Below are 22,522 nucleotides of genomic sequence, written 5' to 3'. Positions count from 1 at the left end.
TAAAGAAAAAATTATTTTATTGGCTGAACGAAATGTGTCAAATCGGCAAATATCTGCTGAAACACATTTCAATGAAAGCCCAGTGCGTCGCTTTTTAAAAAAATATCGTGACACAGGTAAAGTAAAAAGGATAGAAGGAACAGGTAACAAAAAATGCACCACGTCACGAGAAGATCGCTTTATTATGAGGACGAGCCTGCAGGATCGTTTCAAAACTGCAGTGCAGATAAGATCAGAGGTTCAGGAACAGTTTTCAAAAGATATTTCGGAGCGAACTGTTGAACGTCGGCTTAACTCCATGGGAATGCACGCAAGATCCCCTGCAAAAAAGTCACTTTTGAATCCGCGAATGAAAAAAAATCGTTTAAACTGGGCCAAGGACAAGGAAAATTGGACTGCTTCTGATTCGTCAAGAGTGCTTATTTCAGATGAGTCCAAATTTAATCTCATTGGATCTGATGGAATCCTCAAGGTGCGCCGTAGACGTGGGGAACGTTATTCTGAAAATTGCTGCATAGCCACAATAAAGCATTCACCGTATGTTATGGTATGGGGATGCATATCCAAATATAAAACGGAATCAATTTTAATGGTTCAGGGTATGGTCAATGTAGAAAAATACAAAGTAATAATTTTAAGTGGAGTTGTGCCTAGCATTGAGTCCATAAGTGAAGGAGAACAGGAACTCATTTGTCGGGATGATTCGGCACCTTGCCATCAAGCGCGATCTGTGAGTTACTCAGTGTCCGATTGTTATCGAAACAACTTATTCAGATAGATTTATAATTTTTCTATCTAAAGATAACAAATTTGAAGGAAGAATTGGGCATTAAGTCCTTAGATTGGCCAGGAAACAGCCCAGACCTTAATCCAATCCAGAATGTTTGGGCCTATATGGGTGCCAAAATAAGAAAGCGAAAGCCCAAAACTATGGAGGATTTAAAACAAGTTATAGAAAAAGTATGGATACACGATATAACGAAGGAAAATTTTTGTTCCATTTAAGATTCTATGCCCAATAGGGTAAAATCTGTAATTAAGGCCAAAGGCGGAATTACTAAGTATTAAGCTAAATTAAAAAAATATGTCTATTGATAAATTGCCTAGATTTAAATTTTTTTTATAGTTAGTACGATATTCAATTGGAAATAAATTGTTTTTGTTGAATTTGTTCATTTTTATAACTTTTATGAATTTTTTCCTTAATAGTGCTATAATAGTGAAAAGTCGTTAAAACTAGGGTGAAACCAAAAAACAACATTTTTTTAATATTAAAAACAAACTTAAACTAAAAATTGGTATGCACTTTTATTAACATACTATCAGTTAACTTATTTAAAAAAAAAATTGGGCGAATTCGCAATCATATAAAGAAACCACAGACTCCGAAAATTAGAAATTCGTAAACCTTCAAAGTGCGGCTTTTTTTGTGGCGCTGACTGTACTACTTATAGTCATATGTGACTCCCCCTCGACAAGTTTCGGCAATATTAATTGATGAAAAGTAAATAATTGTAATACATATACATACGTTCAATTAATTGTTAATATACATGTTTTATCTTAATTTTAATTTTGGAATTTGTATTGTTTTTTATCTTGATCTTTGTAAATTTTCTTATTTATATTGTCATTTGATATTGAAAAGTAAGATAAAAATAATAAAGTTTCACATTTCTGGTTAATAATGGTTGGATCTAGTGAAGACAGCAAATTTTTTCCTTTCTCAGTCTAGCGGGAATGCTCCTATCGCTTCCTCGTCTTGTCTTTTCTAGCCGCTTATGGTCCACCTTTCGCAATCACCTTATTGATGATTGATTGATTATGCGTATTGATGATGCTCTGTAAACTTAAGCTTACAAAAATTTAGCTTATGAAAATAATTATTCAACAAAAATTATTCGAAGTTCTGTATATTCACTTGCCGTACCCGGACGTGTTTCTTCGATCGCTCTTGCCAGTTTGCAATTATTTTCGATCTTGAACTCAAGCTTTCTCCTTCTGCGACAAGTTGAAATATAAAAATTAATCCCTAAAAATAAATTCGACTTATTAAGTTCATTGAACTATTTATTTCCAATTTATACATTTAATCGGTTAAAGTTATCTCTGTTGCGCTTTAACTATATTCTCCAACATAAGTCTCTCCGAGCTGTACTCTCCGGACGTAACCCGTTACATTCATAGTTACTGTGGAGTTTGTTGTTCTTCACGACGCCGAACCTTCGTTGCACATCTCTTTTGTAACGTCATCTCTTACATCCGATCTGATCGTCCACTCTCGGCTACAGAGTGCTTCAGAGAGCCTAAATTCTTTACACGCTATTACAGTGGTCTGCATTCCGTCAAAAAGAAGCCAAAAATGAGTTTTACTTGCACAGCAAAAAAATGTGAATTTGGTGGAACCATCACGGGTGACTCATACCTGTCTTGTTGGAAGTGAATCCCCCAGACGAAAAATTCCGAACAACAACCTGCTGACTGCTAAATTATTGAATACCCCTACATCCCATGCTGTACAAGTCGATGAATTTTCAACACCAAACATTTTACCGTCGCCTACTAGTCTACCTACTTATGCTGTTCCAGTACCAAGGGACTTGATGAGCCTTCCTTCAGGGCACTCTAATATTCATCCCTTGCAAGAAGCGATCAGCGTACCAAGTACAAATCTCGAGCCACCTCTCATCTTGGAGCCTCCATCGTTGGACATCGTTGGACAACCCCCATCGTTGGACAACCTACCCTCTACTCTAGCTGTGATGTCTCCAAGGCCTCTGGTTGCTGTGGCGCCTGAAGTTAGATCTTCTGGACTTACGCTGAGGGCGGTTGCTCCTCGTAAGGCCATTTTTGTCTCTCGGCTTATGCCGGATGCTACTGTTGATGATGTCACCTGTTAAACCATCTTAAGGTAGCTCCTAATGAAATAGCTATTTTTAAGTTTAACTTTAAGCATAAGCGTTCTATATCTTCTTTTAAAATAGTTCTACCTGATTCCTACCTTGAAAAAGCACTTGATCCTGTAGCCTGGCCTGAGCACAGTATCGTTCATGAATTCCTAGCAAAAGACGCTCAGAATCCTATCCCTGCAGAAACTGCTTCAAAAAACTGAATAACATAGTATTTTCCTGCTGCTATCAAAACGTTAGAAGTATTCTGGGTAAGCTGAGCCAGGTTTTTAAAAAGAGTGCTTCTTTTGATTTTGATGCTATCGTGCTTACTGAAACTTGGCTTAACTCCTCTATCTCTGATTATGAAATTCTTGTTTCCAAATTCATAGTGTTTCGATTGGATCGTCCAACTTTTGCAGGTGGTGTCCTCATTGCTGTTACTAATAAGTACCCTTATGAAATTATTCCTTTCACGAACGAGTTCGGAATTGAGTTCATTGCGGTGAAAATTTTAACTGGCTCGTCTCATATTTTTCTGACCTGTTCCTACATTCCTCCCATGGCTGAAGATATTGTGTACTTTCACCATCTTGATGCCATTAGGTCTGTCTCTTCGTTGGCCAAGGACCGTGATTTAATCCTAATCATGGGAGATTTCAACCTTCCCATCATTTCCTGGATCCCGTCTGAGGTAGACAATTCCTTGCTTTCCAGTTGTCATAACGACTTTATCGATGGCTTAACCGATCTTGCCCTGCTCCAAATTAATCCAATTCATAACACTCATGGCAGATTTCTCGACCTTATTTTTTCTAATGTGTCATCCTCTGTGACAGTCATTCGGTCCCCGCCGCTATCGCTTCCTGAAGACATTCACCACCCTACACTATTAGCATCGGTGTTAATTGATGTGCCTCACAATGATGCTTGCTTTAATGCTAAACCTCGTTTCAAATGCTTCAGAAAGACTGATTTTATTGCCCTTCGGAATCATTTAGCTGAAATCGATTGGAATTTTCTTTCATCTATAAACACAATTGAAGCAGCTACGGATTCGTTTTACGAAATAATTCATAATGCCTTGAACAAATTTGTTCCGGAAGTCCCTGTATCATTGTCTACAAAACCACCTTGGTATAATAAACACCTTTCTCGTCTTAAGAACAGGAAATCCAGAGCTTACAAAAAGTTTCTTAAGTCAGGATCGATGTGCCACCAGTCAAACTTTCTTTATGTTCGCAACCAGTTTATTATTCTCAACGATCTACTCTATAAGCAGTATATCAGGAATTGTAAGGTAAACTTTCGAAATGATCCAAGCTCCTTCTACTCTTTTGTCAATATGAAACGTAAATCAAATCTTTTTCCTCCTTCCCTATCATATAAAAATATTTCACATTCTTCTGAGCAAGGTATTGCTAATCTCTTTGCGTCATTTTTTCAAACCACCTATTCGTCCGATTCATATAACCCCAATTCTTCTTATCCTTATAAATTACCACATATAAACAACATTTACTCTTCAAAATTTCGAATCTGTTCGGATCTGTTCGAAGCTCTTTCAACAATAGATATATCATTCTCTGCTGGTCCTGACAATGTTCCTAGCTGTGTTCTAAAGTACTGTTCTGATATCCTTTGCTATCCTCTCACTATCTTATTCAACTTATCCTTGGAGCTGGCATGTCTCCCCAAGAGATGGAATGAATCTTTTATTATTCCGCTTCATAAGAAAGGCTCTAAAGCACTTATTGAGAACTACCGGGGGATTGCTAAGCTATCTGCGATTCCCAAACTGCTTGAGAAACTGGTTACTTTCCAACTGCAACATTTTTGTAAAAGTATTATTTCCACTTCACAGCATGGTTTTGTCAAGCATCGCTCTACCACGACTAACCTTCTTGAATTCACTTCGTTTATCCACAGAGGTTTTCTGAGCCGCATGCAAACTGATGTGGTGTACACTGACATTAGTAAAGCGTTTGACTCTGTTAACCACCATCTCCTCCTTCATAAGCTGTGTCTTTTGGGGTTTTCTCCTCATATAGTACAGTGGTTGACCTCTTATCTATCGAACCGCACGCAGCGTGTTTTGTTTAAAAACAGTTCATCACAGATTATAAATGTTTCATCTGGTGTCCCACAAGGTAGTCACTTAGGACCTCTTCTGTTTGTTCTTTTTGTCAACGATTTACCTAGTGTTGTAAACTATGCTACTACATTTATGTATGCTGATGATGTCAAGTTATGTCTTTCTTTCTCAGATCATTTCCTTCATAGACACTTGCAACTAGACCTTAACGAAGTCTTCTTGTGGTGCTCAAACAATCTCCTTTTGCTTAACTGCTCTAAGTGTAAGGTTATGACGTTCAATCGCAGTGTGCCTCACATCGTTTCGTACTCCCTTGGGAATAACGTCTTAGATCGTGTTTTCCTAATTAACGATCTTGGAGTAATTTTTGACAATAAGTTGTCCTTCAACGACCACATATCACTAACAGTGAATAAAGCCAGAGGCGTGCTAGCTTTTATCAAACGTTGGTCTAAAGAATTTGATGATCCTTTCACAACTAAAACTCTATACGTATCGTTGGTTCGTCCTATCTTAGAATACTGTTCTAGCGTTTGGAGTCCGCAATACTTTGTTCACCAAAGGAGGATTGAATCAGTCCAAAAGCAGTTTCTGCTATTTGCGTTAAAAGGCTTAAACTGGGATACTGCCACTTCTCTCCCGTCGTATAATTGCCGGTTAAAATTACTAAACCTACCTCCTTTAAAAGAGCGCCGTACTTGTGCTGGGGTTATGCTGCTTCATGTGCTTATTCTTGGACAGGTTGACTCACAAGTACTTCTTGAAAAATTAATGTTTTCTGTGCCTAATAGAGTAACTAGATCATTCCGACCCCTTTGGTTACCGATTTCTAGATCTAATTTTGCGGAACACGATCCATTCCGCGTTATTTGTAAAAATTATAACTCGTTATCCCATTTAATGTCTCCTGAACTATCCCTAGATGTAATAAAATCCAAAATTATGGAATATCTTTTAACTTAATTTATTCTTACTCTTAGTTATAATAATATAGAAATAACAGTTCATTGTTAATAATAATAAATAAACACCGGTCCACCTCAACAGCTCCCCCATCCCACAAGTAGAAAACCCAAGATACCTGGGCTTCACGCTAGACAGGAGGCTTACTTCGAAGCCTAACCTAGTCAAAAAGCAAAAGCAGTGTAAAGTAAGATTAAAAGCGTTTTATTGGCTGATGGGTAGGAGGTCGAAGCTAAGGACCTCTTCGAAAATCCTAATATACAAGGCGATTATTCGGCCAATTTGGACATACGGGATCCAACTTTGGGGCGCGGCCAGCAAGACTAATATTCAAACTATCCAGACATTTGAAAATAGTGCCCACCGTATCGCCACTGGGGCCACGTCTACCACGACCACCACGAGGTGCTTGGCTTCCCATGGGTGAAGGACGAGATACAGAGAAGCAGCAGCAAGTACATCCAGAGACTACATAACCACCCCAACGAGTTGGCGACCACTCTCCTCGACAACAGCGGACAGATGCGGAGGCTGCGCAGAACTCACCCACTGGACCTCACCCGGAATAACTTTTCGACATTCTTATTTTTCCACCTCTAACTTTAAGTTACACATAAGCCATGTTTTAATTAGCCAAGTAGCCAAGTTGGACAGTTTTAAAAAAAATCCCACCTGTCATAATAAAAAAAATGGATATCGGTGCACGCGGTTTCGATTGAAAATTCAAGAGTGGGGTGAGTCCTCTGGGGTTGAAAGGGCAAAAATCTGGAAAGAGTGGTACCATCAGTAAAATACCCGTCTAATAACCTAACGAATTTCTAACATGCTTAATTTGATATAGGGACATATCAAACATGACCGCAGTGAAGTCATGGTGCGTGAAAAGTGATAAAGATAGTGAGTTGTCGACATTAGACCACTATAATTCTGGGATATCTAAGTCACCCAGAGCCACACGATGGTCACGCACATATGGGGTATATGTATGAACAGGTAATGTATAAAGATTTAGCGTAAGAATATATATATGGGGTTGCCACGGAGGACATATTGGACTATTGCTCATTTGCACTGTGAAATTTGGACACGAATTGTCGGCTGAGCAGCGGAGCCGCGGGTTTCTTACGCTTAGGGGACTCATTTAGCAGCTGAAGGCCGAGTGTGCTTGAAACTGAGTGTCAGGCACACACAGCATGTCATTGTCCATTCTAATCCATTCTTAGTCTCTCTCATGGACAACCTCATATCGTCTTAAACAGCACGATAATTATCACAACAATATTGTAGACCAGACCTTCGGGAAATGGCATCTGAAAGTGGGGCAGTGAACCCGGTACACTTAGCTTTAGCGGATAAGAACATCTATTGCACAAAAAATAAAAAAAAAATAAAAGAAGAGGAAGCAGAGCCGAGCAAATAATTCGTTCGCATCCAAATATACCACAGCACACGCGAAGCGATACGGTTTAAGTTAAGACTGAAGTTTCTCTAAATTCGATTCTCATGTAAGTAAACACCGGTTAACAGCAATTTTTATTATAAACGCAGTGTGCTCAAAAGAAACACGACCGTTCGCTTGAAAAGAAGTGAGAGACATCCGAACTTTTGGAGCACGGTGTTCTCAAGTAAAACTTGCCCTTGGATAGGATTCCAGCAAATTGCTCCCTCGTGTTGATAACTTCTTCTGTAGATTTGCCACCAGAGATGAGATCATCTACGTAGAAATCACGCAAGATCTCGGACCCCAAAAGGAAGTTAGTTATTTCATCCTCCGCAAGCTGGTACATTGCTCTGATGGCTAAATATAATGCAGGCTTAGTAACCGTGTCCAACTTATACGTTAGGAACCAATCCGAGGGTAATTTTGCCAGAAAATACATTGGAGATGGCTGTCAGCTGAATACATTCTGACACAACGAAACATTTAACAAATGTCTCCCAGTAAACGCTACAGGATACGAGCAAAATTTTGTACAAATATGTATAAGAATATAAGGCTGGATCCCAGGCCTGGCTATTAAAACATCATTAAACGAGACTCCCGAGGTCATAGCAGCGGAACGATCAAACACCACCCTAAGCTTGGTTGTTGAGCTTTCCTTCCTTAACACGCAACCATGATGTAAGAAATACTTGCAGGATCGCGGTAGGTTAGAGGGAACAAGGGACATGTTTCCGCGAGAAACCGCGAAAGCACGAAGTAGCAAAAGCGAATGAAAGCGGTATTGAACGGCAACCATTCGAACCGTTCGGTGATGCGCCAGATAATGAGCGAGATGACAAGTATTGTAGCGATGGGAGTTACCAACGGCACCGAGATAGCGACGAAATGGGCATGAAAGATCGTAGAGATAGTAAATCCGGACTCAAAGCGCCATTCCGAAACGTGGCACCACGTTAATACAGGCGAAATCTTAAAAGAATGTTGAGATGGATGACGGGCTGGGAAATTATTAAATCATTTAACGAGAATTCCGGTGTTGTAGCAGCGGAACCATCAAACACCACCCTAAGCTTGGTTGTTGAGCTTACTTTCATTAATGCATAATGATGAGGCAGGAAATGTTGTAAGAGGGAACAAGGGACATGTGTGTAGCTCAAGATGTTCCTTTAAAAAGGCAGAATACTGGATCCGGATTTATGGCTGTCGAAACAATTTCCTATGTAGACCATTAAAGCGCCTCAAGGTCTGCGTCTGTAAAACTCTGCAGAAGCTGAATTTTGCGACTGAAAAATACTGACGGAATACTCCCCTGTTTTCAACCGAGCAAAGGTTTTTGAGAAATAAGCCGCGCAATCAGGCTCCTCCTTGGATGCCTTCACTACTGGATTGGCACAATTTCATAAATCGTTTCCTGGCCTTGGCTTAAATGCGAATCCTGCGTAGCCAAGGAGACAGATGCATGTCCTCCTCCGCTATAGACTACCCAACCAAGACGGGTATTCTGAACTAAAGTTAAAGTTAAAGTTGAAACTCAATCTTTGAAACAAAAAACGTTCCTTGAATGCCAGCTGGAATCCCGCCAAAGTGCAGCAAGATGTAGTGCGTATGACCACACATACGTCATCTACCCGAAGAGAAGGGGCGCGACAAAGACCCGGATACAGAACACTTGCGACAAAGATTTATCAGTCTTACTTCCTGAAGTCCATTCTTCGGAGAAAAGCTTAATATTCTAGGAAAAGAATTGATAATGTGAGAGTCCCGCTACAGACCAGGGACACCGCAATAGAGATGTTGTATTCCTTTTCCTTTGTTGAAATTCCGGCGCCTTTTAGACGGAGCACTAGGTACGTATGAAGGAGCCGACAACTCAAGGCTCTCCAATGTCCTGCTCAAAAACAGCTAGCCATTCACTACCACTTACTCTGCCACAATAACTCTGCGTCCGCCTGGATCTTCTTCCACATGGAAGGCACGGTTAGGGAGGCCAAGTTTCTGCAACAGCACCAACACAATAATGCACTTATGCACTCTTTCGACGGCACTTAAATCAACGATCTTATTTACATAAGCCTGGGAAATTAGTCGGTGATTGATAAACCTTTTATTAAACAACGATAAGGCCACGTTGTAATTTCGGCCCGTCCATTCCAACGAATTCGCTAGAGTAGAATGAATGGGCAACAAATTGAAGTGCCAAGTCACTTCCTGGTCTTTAGTAAACCTAGCTATCGCTCCTGAGCTCGAAAATATACGGACCCGACAATTCCTTGTGGTTGGCCTTAAAATCCAACCACAAAATTTCGAAATCACCCAGTCGAACCGTTAGCATGGCCTCGGTAACCTCTTCAACTGGCTTTAAAGAGGCCTGCAAGCACACGAGATCTTTAAAAAGTACATACGCACCTTGTCTCAGGAACTGTAGCCTTCTAGAAGACGCAACTTCCACAGATTCCAGGAAAAGACTTATATATTATCATTATACCCTTGCAGGGGGTATTTTAAATTTAGTCAAAAGTGTGCAACGCAGTGAAGGAGACATCCCCGACCCTATAAAATATATATATTCTTGATCAGGATTACATACTGAGTTGATATGAGCATGTCCGTCTGTTTGTCTGTCTTTCTGTTTCTACGCAAATTAGTCTCTCAGTTGTAAAGCTATCGACTTGAAACTTTGCACACACCCTTCTTTCTTTTGCACGCAGTACTATATCGTATAGGTGCCATATAACTGATTGAACAGAAATGGTATAACTTCGGTGTTTTTAGAGTTAGAGTTAGAGTTAGAAAGTTCAAAAAATTACATGAAAAATTACAGTTCAAACTTTACATGAGCGCTATTTTTGGCAAAATAATACGACATGCCAAATTTCATAAGGATCGGCTTACTATATCCTATAGCGGCCATATAACTGAACGATCGGAAATGACCCAACTTTCGTGTTTTTGAAGATAGAAAGCTGGAACTTGGTACAGATTATATTTTTTGTCAGTTAATCCGACCTACCAAATCATAACGATCAGTCGACTATATCTAATAGCTCCCATATAACTGAGCGATCGGAAATGGCTCCGCCCGAAGTTAGCTTTCCTCTCTTGTTATTTTTTAAGTTAATCCGACCTACCAAATCATAACGATCAGTCGACTATATCTAATAGCTCCCATATAACTGAGCGATCGGAAATGGCTCCGCCCGAAGTTAGCTTTCCTCTCTTGTTATTTTTTAAGTTAATCCCACCTACCAAATTTAATAACGATCGGCTGACTATATCTTATAGGTGCAATATAACTAAAAGATCGGAAATGGTATTTGGTTAAAATACCAACTTTGGTGTTCTTAAAGATAGAAGTTTGGGACTTTTTATACCCTTGCAGAGGGTATTATAATTTTGTCCAAAAGTGTGCAACGCAGTGAAGGAGACATATCCGACGCTATAAAGTATATATATTCTTGATCAGGATCACCTCCTGAGTTGATATGAGCATGTCCGTCTGTTTCTACGCAAACTAGTCTCTCAGTTTTAAAGCCTTGAAGCCTTTTAAAGCCAGTTTTGAGCCTTGTTTTAAGTCGTCTTGAAACTTTGCGCACACCCTTCTTTCCTTTGCACGCAGGATATAAGTCGGAACGGCCGGGATCGGCCGACTATATCCTATAGCTGCCATATAACTGATTGATCAGATATGGTATAACTTTAGTGTTTTTAAAGTAAGAGAGTTCAAATTTGACATGAGAGCTATTTTTTTCATTTTTTCACTTACGATCACATCGGGCCTCACCAATGTTCATTACTGACCGTTTTCAGCAATAAGCTACTGGTTGGAAAAAAATATTAATCCAATTATAAAAAATAAAACAAAAGTAAGAGATCGAGAGTAAAGATAAAACCGCTACTCAATGCTGGCGTAGTGGAGCGACCCAGAAAACGAAGCTGCGAAAGCGAATGCAAGCGGTATTGAACGGCTATCGTTCGAATGCACGAAGCTTATTCTTCCAAGAATAAGCATGATGTAAACGATGTATGATGTATTTAACAATGTAATCCGTTGGTTATATGATATTTTTTTTATTGTGGAACTCGGATAAGAAGTTGTGAAAACAGCATATGTGTAACATGGGTGGCTTAGGTATATATTTAACTTAATATGCACACACACGAATTAGAATACTTAAGAATATATTGCACAAAGCAAAAAGGGATAGGTTAAGTGTAACCAAAGTTTGTATATCGATTGTTGCCAGACAGATCATATTTCAACACTCCTTCTCAACAATCATATACATCATACATATTAATAACAATTCATTTCATTATTACATTTAACATGTTTGTTCTTTTGCAAGTTTTTAGTTAACACATCTGAGACCATATCATTAGTACTTACATACTTACATTCTTAGTATATAACTCTCGTACATGATGAAACTTGATATCTATATGTTTACTACGCTTATGCAAAATCGGATTCTTAGCTAAGCATTGTGACAACAAAACAGACTTAGTTTCTAAGAAACTAAGATTTTATACAATAGTTTTTTAAGATATTTCGCCTCTCTAGCTGTCGTGGATAAGGCAATGTACTCGGCTTCGGTACTTTTAAGTGCCACCGAACTTTGCTTTTTGGATTCCCACGCAATCGCACTGCCAGCAGCAATGAAGACGTACCCGCTTGTACGATTTGTAGTATCGTTAGCCAATTCAGCGTCCACGTATCCATGTATCTCCTTTCCAGAACCGGATAGTGAAGCTTTATATTAGCCGTGCCTTTTAGATATCTCAGCACGCGCTTTTCCGAAACTTCATGCTCCTTGTGAGGATTGGCGTTGGCCAGTTTTACTACCGAGTGTAGTATGTCTGGCCTAGTTGTTATAGCCAAATACTTCAATAGCCCCGCAGTTGGCGTCATCACATTTGACTTGACCCCCCTCCAGTGATGTAGCTACAGGCTTGCATGTTGACATGCCCCAGGCATGAAGCATCAGCTCAACATACTGCTTATGGCCGATGGCTATTGGCCGAGTTTCGCCATAACCCTTAACTTCAATGCCCAAAAAGTGATTCAGCTGGCTACCATCAACAACATAAAACTTATTAGCAATTGATGCTTTGATGCCCAAAAGTTCGTCCTTATGTGAGCTGGCAAGTAAAAGATCGTCAACACAAACTGCTATTATATTTATACTACCTTGTCCATTGCGTACATATACGCACGGCTCGCTGACACAAGGTGCAAAACCAAGTTTTTGCAGTACTGCATCCAGCTTAGTATTCCATTCTCTGCCGCTTTGCTTAAGCCCGTACAGAGACTTCTTTAGCTTTAGGACCTTCTCGGGAAACTCTTCGCTTACGAACCCATCTGGTTGCCTCAGTAAACGTCCTCCGATAGTTCGCTGTTCAAGCAGTAAGCAGTAGATACGTAAGCAGTAAGCAGTTGATATGTCCATCTGATGTAAAAGCAGCTTCTTCTCAACTGCCAATGCCATGATCAACCTAACAGACGAGTATCTGACCACAGGTGAAAATGTTTCTAGCGTTGAGCACATCCTTTGGCAACTAGTCTTGACTTAAAGAGCTCTACATAGCCTTCCTTGTCAACCTTTACGCCAAATACCCACTTGCAGCGTACAGCCTTTTTATTTTGCGGCAGATCCACTAGATCCCATGTTTTATTGGCCTCTAGCGCTTTAATCTCCTTCTGAATCGATGCTGACCATTCCTGCTTCATTTCCGACTTATTGGTCTCACCCAAATTTGCTGGAATGTGTATATCCTCTGCCTTCAGCGCATTCAGACAGTTGTATTGCTAACGGGGTCGCCCCGGCTTGCCAGTTTTAACGAATCTTGAACGCCCTGGTCCATGAGTTTCAGATACTGCAGGCTGCTTTCCCTCATCCCTGATAGCACTCTCGTATTCATCATTGTCCTGATCCTCTCCAGCGTCCAAGCCATCCTCTGTCTGAAGCTGCTCATCATTTTTGTCTTTTGCCTGATGATTATTTGCTTCATAATCATCAACCAATGCCATTTCCATTTTATCGCTTGCAGATCCACCTACATCATTTTCCATGAAAATAACATCTCTGCTTTCGATAACTTTCCTTGCTTTAAGACTAAACAAACGCTATGCTTTTGCTGTCGCTGAGTAGCCATGAATGTCGCATTACCTTTTTGGCTAAACTTCTTTTTATACCCTTGCAGAGGATATTATAATTTTGGTCAAAAGTGTGCAACGCAGTGAAGAAGACATCTCCGACCCTATAAAGTATATATATTCTTGATTAGGATCACCTCCTGAGTTGATATGAGCATGTCCGTCTGTCCGACTGTCTGTCTGTTTCTACGCGATCTAGTCTCTCAGTTTTAAAACTATCGTCTTCAAACTTGAAACGCACACACCCTTCTTTCCTTTGCACGCAATATATAAGTCGGAACGGCCCGGATTGGCCGACTATATCCTATAGCTGCCATACATATATCTGATTGATCGGATATGGTATAACTTTAATGTTTTTAGAGTTAGAGAGCTCAAACGAGAGCTATTTTTGGCAAAACATTACGACATGCCAAATAAGGATCGGCCGACTATATCTTATAGCTGCCATATAACTGAACGATCGGAAATGACCCAACTTTCGTGTTTTGGAAGATAGAAAGCTGAAATTTAGTACAGATTCTATTTTTTGTCAGTTTATCCAACCTACCAAATTTCATTAGGATCGGTCGACTGTATCCTATATAAGGTATTCTCATAAGGATCGGCCAACTGTATCCGATGTTTGCGATATATATCCGGTTTTAACTGCAAGGGTATATAAACTTCGGCTCTGCCCGAAGTTAGCTTTCGTTTCTTGTTATAGGCTTTTTCCAATACGATTGCCATTGAGCCAAAAACCTTACCTGACACATACGGTTTCTTGTCAACCTACGCCTCATATGGCGTTTTGTTGCACCACGCTTTTGTTTCTGACCTATTGCGCAGTTATGCTGCAGTTTGTACCGTCTCAGCCCCGGCCCCTCATCTACGCTTGAATAAACCAACATACTCCTGGCCATTTCCACCAGAGTGCGATTGGCTCGTTCACCAACTCCATTTTGCTGTGAAGTAAACAGTGTGGACAGCTGTCTTACTGTCTTACTTTCAGTAAGAAATTGCCCAAATGCGTGGCTCACGTAGTCGCGCCAGTTATCGCTACGAATTGCTTTTACTTTCTTTCCGCGCTGTTTTTCTGCAAAAACAACATAGTCTTTGAATGCGCTTAGTATTTCGTCACGAGATTTCAAAAAATAAACAACTGTAGCGCGAGTGATCGTCAATGAACGTTGCAAAGTAACGCGCGCCCCCGACAGACGGTTTGTTCATTTGGTCCACAAATGTCCGGATGAATCAAATTCAACACTTCTTCTAAAAGACTTTCAGATGTCCTTGGGAATAGTTTCACACTAATTTTACTTTTGGCACAAGTCTCACACGCATCGCGGTTTAAATCAATTTTGGTATTAACTGTTTTTAGACCATACAACATTCCACCACTCGCCGATTTACTTAAGCTTGACAAATTTATAAGGCCAAAACGATAATGTCATTTCCACATTGAACGGCTGTTTGTATTAGAGTACATATGTACACTGCTTCGTTTTTATATTAATTATAAACAAGTTTTGTTTATATCTAATCACTGCTTTGTGATTATCAAAAAAACCTTTATATTCATTTTCAACAGCTTTAGCTACCGATATGAAGTTTGTCTGTAACTCTTTTGCAAACAACATATTTTTCAGTTCCATTAAAAAATTTTTCACACTAACACACACAGTGCCAATGCCATCGCCCAACACAAAATTGGATCCAGCAAGAAATATTTTTTCTCTGTACTCTCTCATTTCTACGAACCACGATTTATCACAACACAGTCGCGCCACTGTCTAGACATTACATTGATTTTCTCAAATTGTCACTTTTCTTCATATTTGCAAGAATAGCAAGCGCTCTCTTCTTCTCAGTGGTTGTGTCTTTGTCATTTTTTACGTCTTCTTTGCACTGAGCAATAAAATGACCTTCGCGCCCGCATCTATAGCACTTCTTTTTCTTTTTGGTATCACTCTTTTGGTATACATTCTTTGAGCGCGACATAAATCTGTTGGTTATATGATATTTTATTTATTGTGGAACTCGGATAAGAAGTTGGGATAATAACATATGTTTAACATGAGTGGCTTATGTATATATTTAATTTAATAAGGTTGCGTGACAATGAGTTGTGTCTTCTTTAAATGCACACACACGAATTAGAATACTTAAGAATATATCGCACAAAGCAAAAAGGGATAGCTTAAGTGTAACCAAAGTTTGTATATCGATTGCTGCCAGACAGATCATATTTCAACAAAAAACAAATATTCGCAAATGTTCCTGAAACAGTGGGACGGCGAGAATAAAAATGCGAGCGCGGCTCAACCCGTTACAACAATAAGCAGAGCGGCCGAGAACGAAACGAGAAAGTGTGAATGAGAGAGGCGGTCCCGAACAAGACGACAATTGCAGGTGGCCGATCGATTGAAAGGGCGAAGGAAGGAAAGGAGCACGCGGGTCGAAAGTGGAGCAATCCACTTCATAAGTGGAAAGTCATAAAAATCATAATTTCTTGCCACACTCGTAATGCCTTTGGAACTATCAAGAAACTCCAGGTTAACAAGAGTAATTATGTGCATATGTACATACTTAATTATGTACTAGGTCTTAACCTGATGCTTTTCAAGCGTTTTATAGTTGGTTTAAAGAAAAGTTGGTTTAAAAGAGTGGCCAACTGAGAATAGTTTGGTATAAAGTTGCAATAATAATTAACTTTACCCATGAATGCTTCTAATTGCTGCAGATGAGAAGGCGGACGCAACAGTTTAACAGCCTCCAAGCCTGAGCTGTCTTGAAGAACCCCTTTAGCGCTGATTCTTCGTCCTAAGTACTCAATTTCGTCCTTGAAAAAGAAGCATTTCTGCATCTAATACCGTTCTCACGAAGAACACTGAGAACTTGGTCGATTCGCTTTAGATGTTTCTCGCTTGAAGGTGCTGAGATAATGATGTCATCTAAGAAGTTGCCACATCCTTCTACTCCTTTTAGAACCTGCTCCAAATACCTTTGGAAGATCGCTGGAGCACTGGCAATCCCGTAGCAAAGGCGCTGGTATTGAAATAGGCCAAGGGGTGTGTTGACAACCATGATAGTTTTTGAATCCTCATCCAGTTCCATTTAAAGATAGGCATGTACTGTTCATGGGTACTGGGTACTGTTCAACATCGATCTGTGCGTTGACTGCTTGCTTAAAATCGCCACATATGCGAATAGCGCCAACTTTCCTTGCTTTAAGACTAAACAAACGCTATGCTTTTGCTGTCGCTGAATAGCCATGAATGTCGCATTACCTTTTTGGCTAAACTTCTTTTTATACCCTTGCAGAGGATATTATAATTTTGGTCAAAAGTGTGCAACGCAGTGAAGAAGACATCTCCGACCCTATAAAGTATATATATTCTTGATTAGGATCACCTCCTGAGTTGATATGAGCATGTCTGTCCGTCTGTCCGACTGTCTGTCTGTTTCTACGCGATCTAGTCTCTCAGTTTTAAAACTATCGTCTTCAAACTTGAAACGCACACACCCTTCTTTCCTTTGCACGCAATATATAAGTCGGAACGGCCCGGATTGGCCGACTATATCCTATAGCTGCCATACATATATCTGATTGATCGGATATGGTATAACTTTAATGTTTTTAGAGTTAGAGAGCTCAAACGAGAGCTATTTTTGGCAAAACATTACGACATGCCAAATAAGGATCGGCCGACTATATCTTATAGCTGCCATATAACTGAACGATCGGAAATGACCCAACTTTCGTGTTTTGGAAGATAGAAAGCTGAAATTTAGTACAGATTCTATTTTTTGTCAGTTTATCCAACCTACCAAATTTCATTAGGATCGGTCGACTATATCCTATATAAGGTATTCTCATAAGGATCGGCCAACTGTATCCGATGTTTGCGATATATATCCGGTTTTAACTGCAAGGGTATATAAACTTCGGCTCTGCCCGAAGTTAGCTTTCGTTTCTTGTTATAGGCTTTTTCCAATACGATTGCCATTGAGCCAAAAACCTTACCTGACACATACGGTTTCTTGTCAACCTACGCCTCATATGGCGTTTTGTTGCACCACGCTTTTGTTTCTGACCTATTGCGCAGTTATGCTGCAGTTTGTACCGTCTCAGCCCCGGCCTCTCATCTACGCTTGAATAAACCAACATACTCCTGGCCATTTCCACCAAAGTGCGATTGGCTCGTTCACCAACTCCATTTTGCTGTAAAGTAAACAGTGTGGACAGCTGTCTTACTGTCTTACTTTCAGTAAGAAATTGCCCAAATGCGTGGCTCACGTACTCGCGCCAGTTATCGCTACGAATTGCTTTTACTTTCTTTCCGCGCTGTTTTTCTGCAAAAACAACATAGTCTTTGAATGCGCTTAGTATTTCGTCACGAGATTTCAAAAAATAAACAACTGTAGCGCGAGTGATCGTCAATGAACGTTGCAAAGTAACGCGCGCCCCCGACAGACGGTTTGTTCATTTGGTCCACAAATGTCCAGATGAATCAAATTCAACACTTCTTCTAAAAGACTTTCAGATGTCCTTGGGAAAAGTTTCACACTAATTTTACTTTTGGCACAAGTCTCACACGCATCGCGGTTTAAATCAATTTTGGTATTAACTGTTTTTAGACCATACAACATTCCACCACTCGCCGATTTACTTAAGCTTGACAAATTTATAAGGCCAAAACGATAATGTCATTTCCACATTGAACGGCTGTTTGTATTAGAGTACATATGTACACTGCTTCGTTTTTATATTAATTATAAACAAGTTTTGTTTATATCTAATCACTGCTTTGTGATTATCAAAAAAACCTTTATATTCATTTTCAACAGCTTTAGCTACCGATATGAAGTTTGTCTGTAACTCTTTTGCAAACAACACATTTTTCAGTTCCATTAAAAAATTTTTCACACTAACACACACAGTGCCAATGCCATCGCCCAACACAAAATTGGATCCAGCAAGAAATATTTTTTCTCTGTACTCTCTCATTTCTACGAACCACGATTTATCACAACACAGTCGCGCCACTGTCTAGACATTACATTGATTTTCTCAAATTGTCACTTTTCTTCATATTTGCAAGAATAGCAAGCGCTCTCTTCTTCTCAGTGGTTGTGTCTTTGTCATTTTTTACGTCTTCTTTGCACTGAGCAATAAAATGACCTTCGCGCCCGCATCTATAGCACTTCTTTTTCTTTTTGGTATCACTCTTTTGGTATACATTCTTTGAGCGCGACATAAATCTGTTGGTTATATGATATTTTATTTATTGTGGAACTCGGATAAGAAGTTGGGATAATAACATATGTTTAACATGAGTGGCTTATGTATATATTTAATTTAATAAGGTTGCGTGACAATGAGTTGTGTCTTCTTTAAATGCACACACACGAATTAGAATACTTAAGAATATATCGCACAAAGCAAAAAGGGATAGCTTAAGTGTAACCAAAGTTTGTATATCGATTGCTGCCAGACAGATCATATTTCAACAAAAAACAAATATTCGCAAATGTTCCTGAAACAGTGGGACGGCGAGAATAAAAATGCGAGCGCGGCTCAACCCGTTACAACAATAAGCAGAGCGGCCGAGAACGAAACGAGAAAGTGTGAATGAGAGAGGCGGTCCCGAACAAGACGACAATTGCAGGTGGCCGATCGATTGAAAGGGCGAAGGAAGGAAAGGAGCACGCGGGTCGAAAGTGGAGCAATCCACTTCATAAGTGGAAAGTCATAAAAATCATAATTTCTTGCCACACTCGTAATGCCTTTGGAACTATCAAGAAACTCCAGGTTAACAAGAGTAATTATGTGCATATGTACATACTTAATTATGTACTAGGTCTTAACCTGATGCTTTTCAAGCGTTTTATAGTTGGTTTAAAGAAAAGTTGGTTTAAAAGAGTGGCCAACTGAGAATAGTTTGGTATAAAGTTGCAATAATAATTAACTTTACCCATGAATGCTTCTAATTGCTGCAGATGAGAAGGCGGACGCAACAGTTTAACAGCCTCCAAGCCTGAGCTGTCTTGAAGAACCCCTTTAGCGCTGATTCTTCGTCCTAAGTACTCAATTTCGTCCTTGAAAAAGAAGCATTTCTGCATCTAATACCGTTCTCACGAAGAACACGGAGAACTTGGTCGATTCGCTTTAGATGTTTCTCGCTTGAAGGTGCTGAGATAATGATGTCATCTAAGAAGTTGCCACATCCTTCTACTCCTTTTAGAACCTGCTCCAAATACCTTTGGAAGATCGCTGGAGCACTGGCAATCCCGTAGCAAAGGCGCTGGTATTGAAATAGGCCAAGGGGTGTGTTGACAACCATGATAGTTTTTGAATCCTCATCCAGTTCCATTTAAAGATAGGCATGTACTGTTCATGGGTACTGGGTACTGTTCAACATCGATCTGTGCGTTGACTGCTTGCTTAAAATCGCCACATATGCGAATAGCGCCAACTTTCCTTGCTTTAAGACTAAACAAACGCTATGCTTTTGCTGTCGCTGAATAGCCATGAATGTCGCATTACCTTTTTGGCTAAACTTCTTTTTATACCCTTGCAGAGGATATTATAATTTTGGTCAAAAGTGTGCAACGCAGTGAAGAAGACATCTCCGACCCTATAAAGTATATATATTCTTGATTAGGATCACCTCCTGAGTTGATATGAGCATGTCTGTCCGTCTGTCCGACTGTCTGTCTGTTTCTACGCGATCTAGTCTCTCAGTTTTAAAACTATCGTCTTCAAACTTGAAACGCACACACCCTTCTTTCCTTTGCACGCAATATATAAGTCGGAACGGCCCGGATTGGCCGACTATATCCTATAGCTGCCATACATATATCTGATTGATCGGATATGGTATAACTTTAATGTTTTTAGAGTTAGAGAGCTCAAACGAGAGCTATTTTTGGCAAAACATTACGACATGCCAAATAAGGATCGGCCGACTATATCTTATAGCTGCCATATAACTGAACGATCGGAAATGACCCAACTTTCGTGTTTTGGAAGATAGAAAGCTGAAATTTAGTACAGATTCTATTTTTTGTCAGTTTATCCAACCTACCAAATTTCATTAGGATCGGTCGACTGTATCCTATATAAGGTATTCTCATAAGGATCGGCCAACTGTATCCGATGTTTGCGATATATATCCGGTTTTAACTGCAAGGGTATATAAACTTCGGCTCTGCCCGAAGTTAGCTTTCGTTTCTTGTTATAGGCTTTTTCCAATACGATTGCCATTGAGCCAAAAACCTTACCTGACACATACGGTTTCTTGTCAACCTACGCCTCATATGGCGTTTTGTTGCACCACGCTTTTGTTTCTGACCTATTGCGCAGTTATGCTGCAGTTTGTACCGTCTCAGCCCCGGCCTCTCATCTACGCTTGAATAAACCAACATACTCCTGGCCATTTCCACCAAAGTGCGATTGGCTCGTTCACCAACTCCATTTTGCTGTAAAGTAAACAGTGTGGACAGCTGTCTTACTGTCTTACTTTCAGTAAGAAATTGCCCAAATGCGTGGCTCACGTACTCGCGCCAGTTATCGCTACGAATTGCTTTTACTTTCTTTCCGCGCTGTTTTTCTGCAAAAACAACATAGTCTTTGAATGCGCTTAGTATTTCGTCACGAGATTTCAAAAAATAAACAACTGTAGCGCGAGTGATCGTCAATGAACGTTGCAAAGTAACGCGCGCCCCCGACAGACGGTTTGTTCATTTGGTCCACAAATGTCCAGATGAATCAAATTCAACACTTCTTCTAAAAGACTTTCAGATGTCCTTGGGAAAAGTTTCACACTAATTTTACTTTTGGCACAAGTCTCACACGCATCGCGGTTTAAATCAATTTTGGTATTAACTGTTTTTAGACCATACAACATTCCACCACTCGCCGATTTACTTAAGCTTGACAAATTTATAAGGCCAAAACGATAATGTCATTTCCACATTGAACGGCTGTTTGTATTAGAGTACATATGTACACTGCTTCGTTTTTATATTAATTATAAACAAGTTTTGTTTATATCTAATCACTGCTTTGTGATTATCAAAAAAACCTTTATATTCATTTTCAACAGCTTTAGCTACCGATATGAAGTTTGTCTGTAACTCTTTTGCAAACAACACATTTTTCAGTTCCATTAAAAAATTTTTCACACTAACACACACAGTGCCAATGCCATCGCCCAACACAAAATTGGATCCAGCAAGAAATATTTTTTCTCTGTACTCTCTCATTTCTACGAACCACGATTTATCACAACACAGTCGCGCCACTGTCTAGACATTACATTGATTTTCTCAAATTGTCACTTTTCTTCATATTTGCAAGAATAGCAAGCGCTCTCTTCTTCTCAGTGGTTGTGTCTTTGTCATTTTTTACGTCTTCTTTGCACTGAGCAATAAAATGACCTTCGCGCCCGCATCTATAGCACTTCTTTTTCTTTTTGGTATCACTCTTTTGGTATACATTCTTTGAGCGCGACATAAATCTGTTGGTTATATGATAGTTTATTTATTGTGGAACTCGGATAAGAAGTTGGGATAATAACATATGTTTAACATGAGTGGCTTATGTATATATTTAATTTAATAAGGTTGCGTGACAATGAGTTGTGTCTTCTTTAAATGCACACACACGAATTAGAATACTTAAGAATATATCGCACAAAGCAAAAAGGGATAGCTTAAGTGTAACCAAAGTTTGTATATCGATTGCTGCCAGACAGATCATATTTCAACAAAAAACAAATATTCGCAAATGTTCCTGAAACAGTGGGACGGCGAGAATAAAAATGCGAGCGCGGCTCAACCCGTTACAACAATAAGCAGAGCGGCCGAGAACGAAACAAGAAAGTGTGAATGAGAGAGGCGGTCCCGAACAAGACGACAATTGCAGGTGGCCGATCGATTGAAAGGGCGAAGGAAGGAAAGGAGCACGCGGGTCGAAAGTGGAGCAATCCACT

Source organism: Drosophila bipectinata, chromosome XR, assembly GCF_030179905.1.
Source record: "Drosophila bipectinata strain 14024-0381.07 chromosome XR, DbipHiC1v2, whole genome shotgun sequence".
In the NCBI taxonomy this organism is placed as follows: domain Eukaryota; kingdom Metazoa; phylum Arthropoda; class Insecta; order Diptera; family Drosophilidae; genus Drosophila; species Drosophila bipectinata.
Note: the sequence above shows the minus strand (reverse complement) of the source record.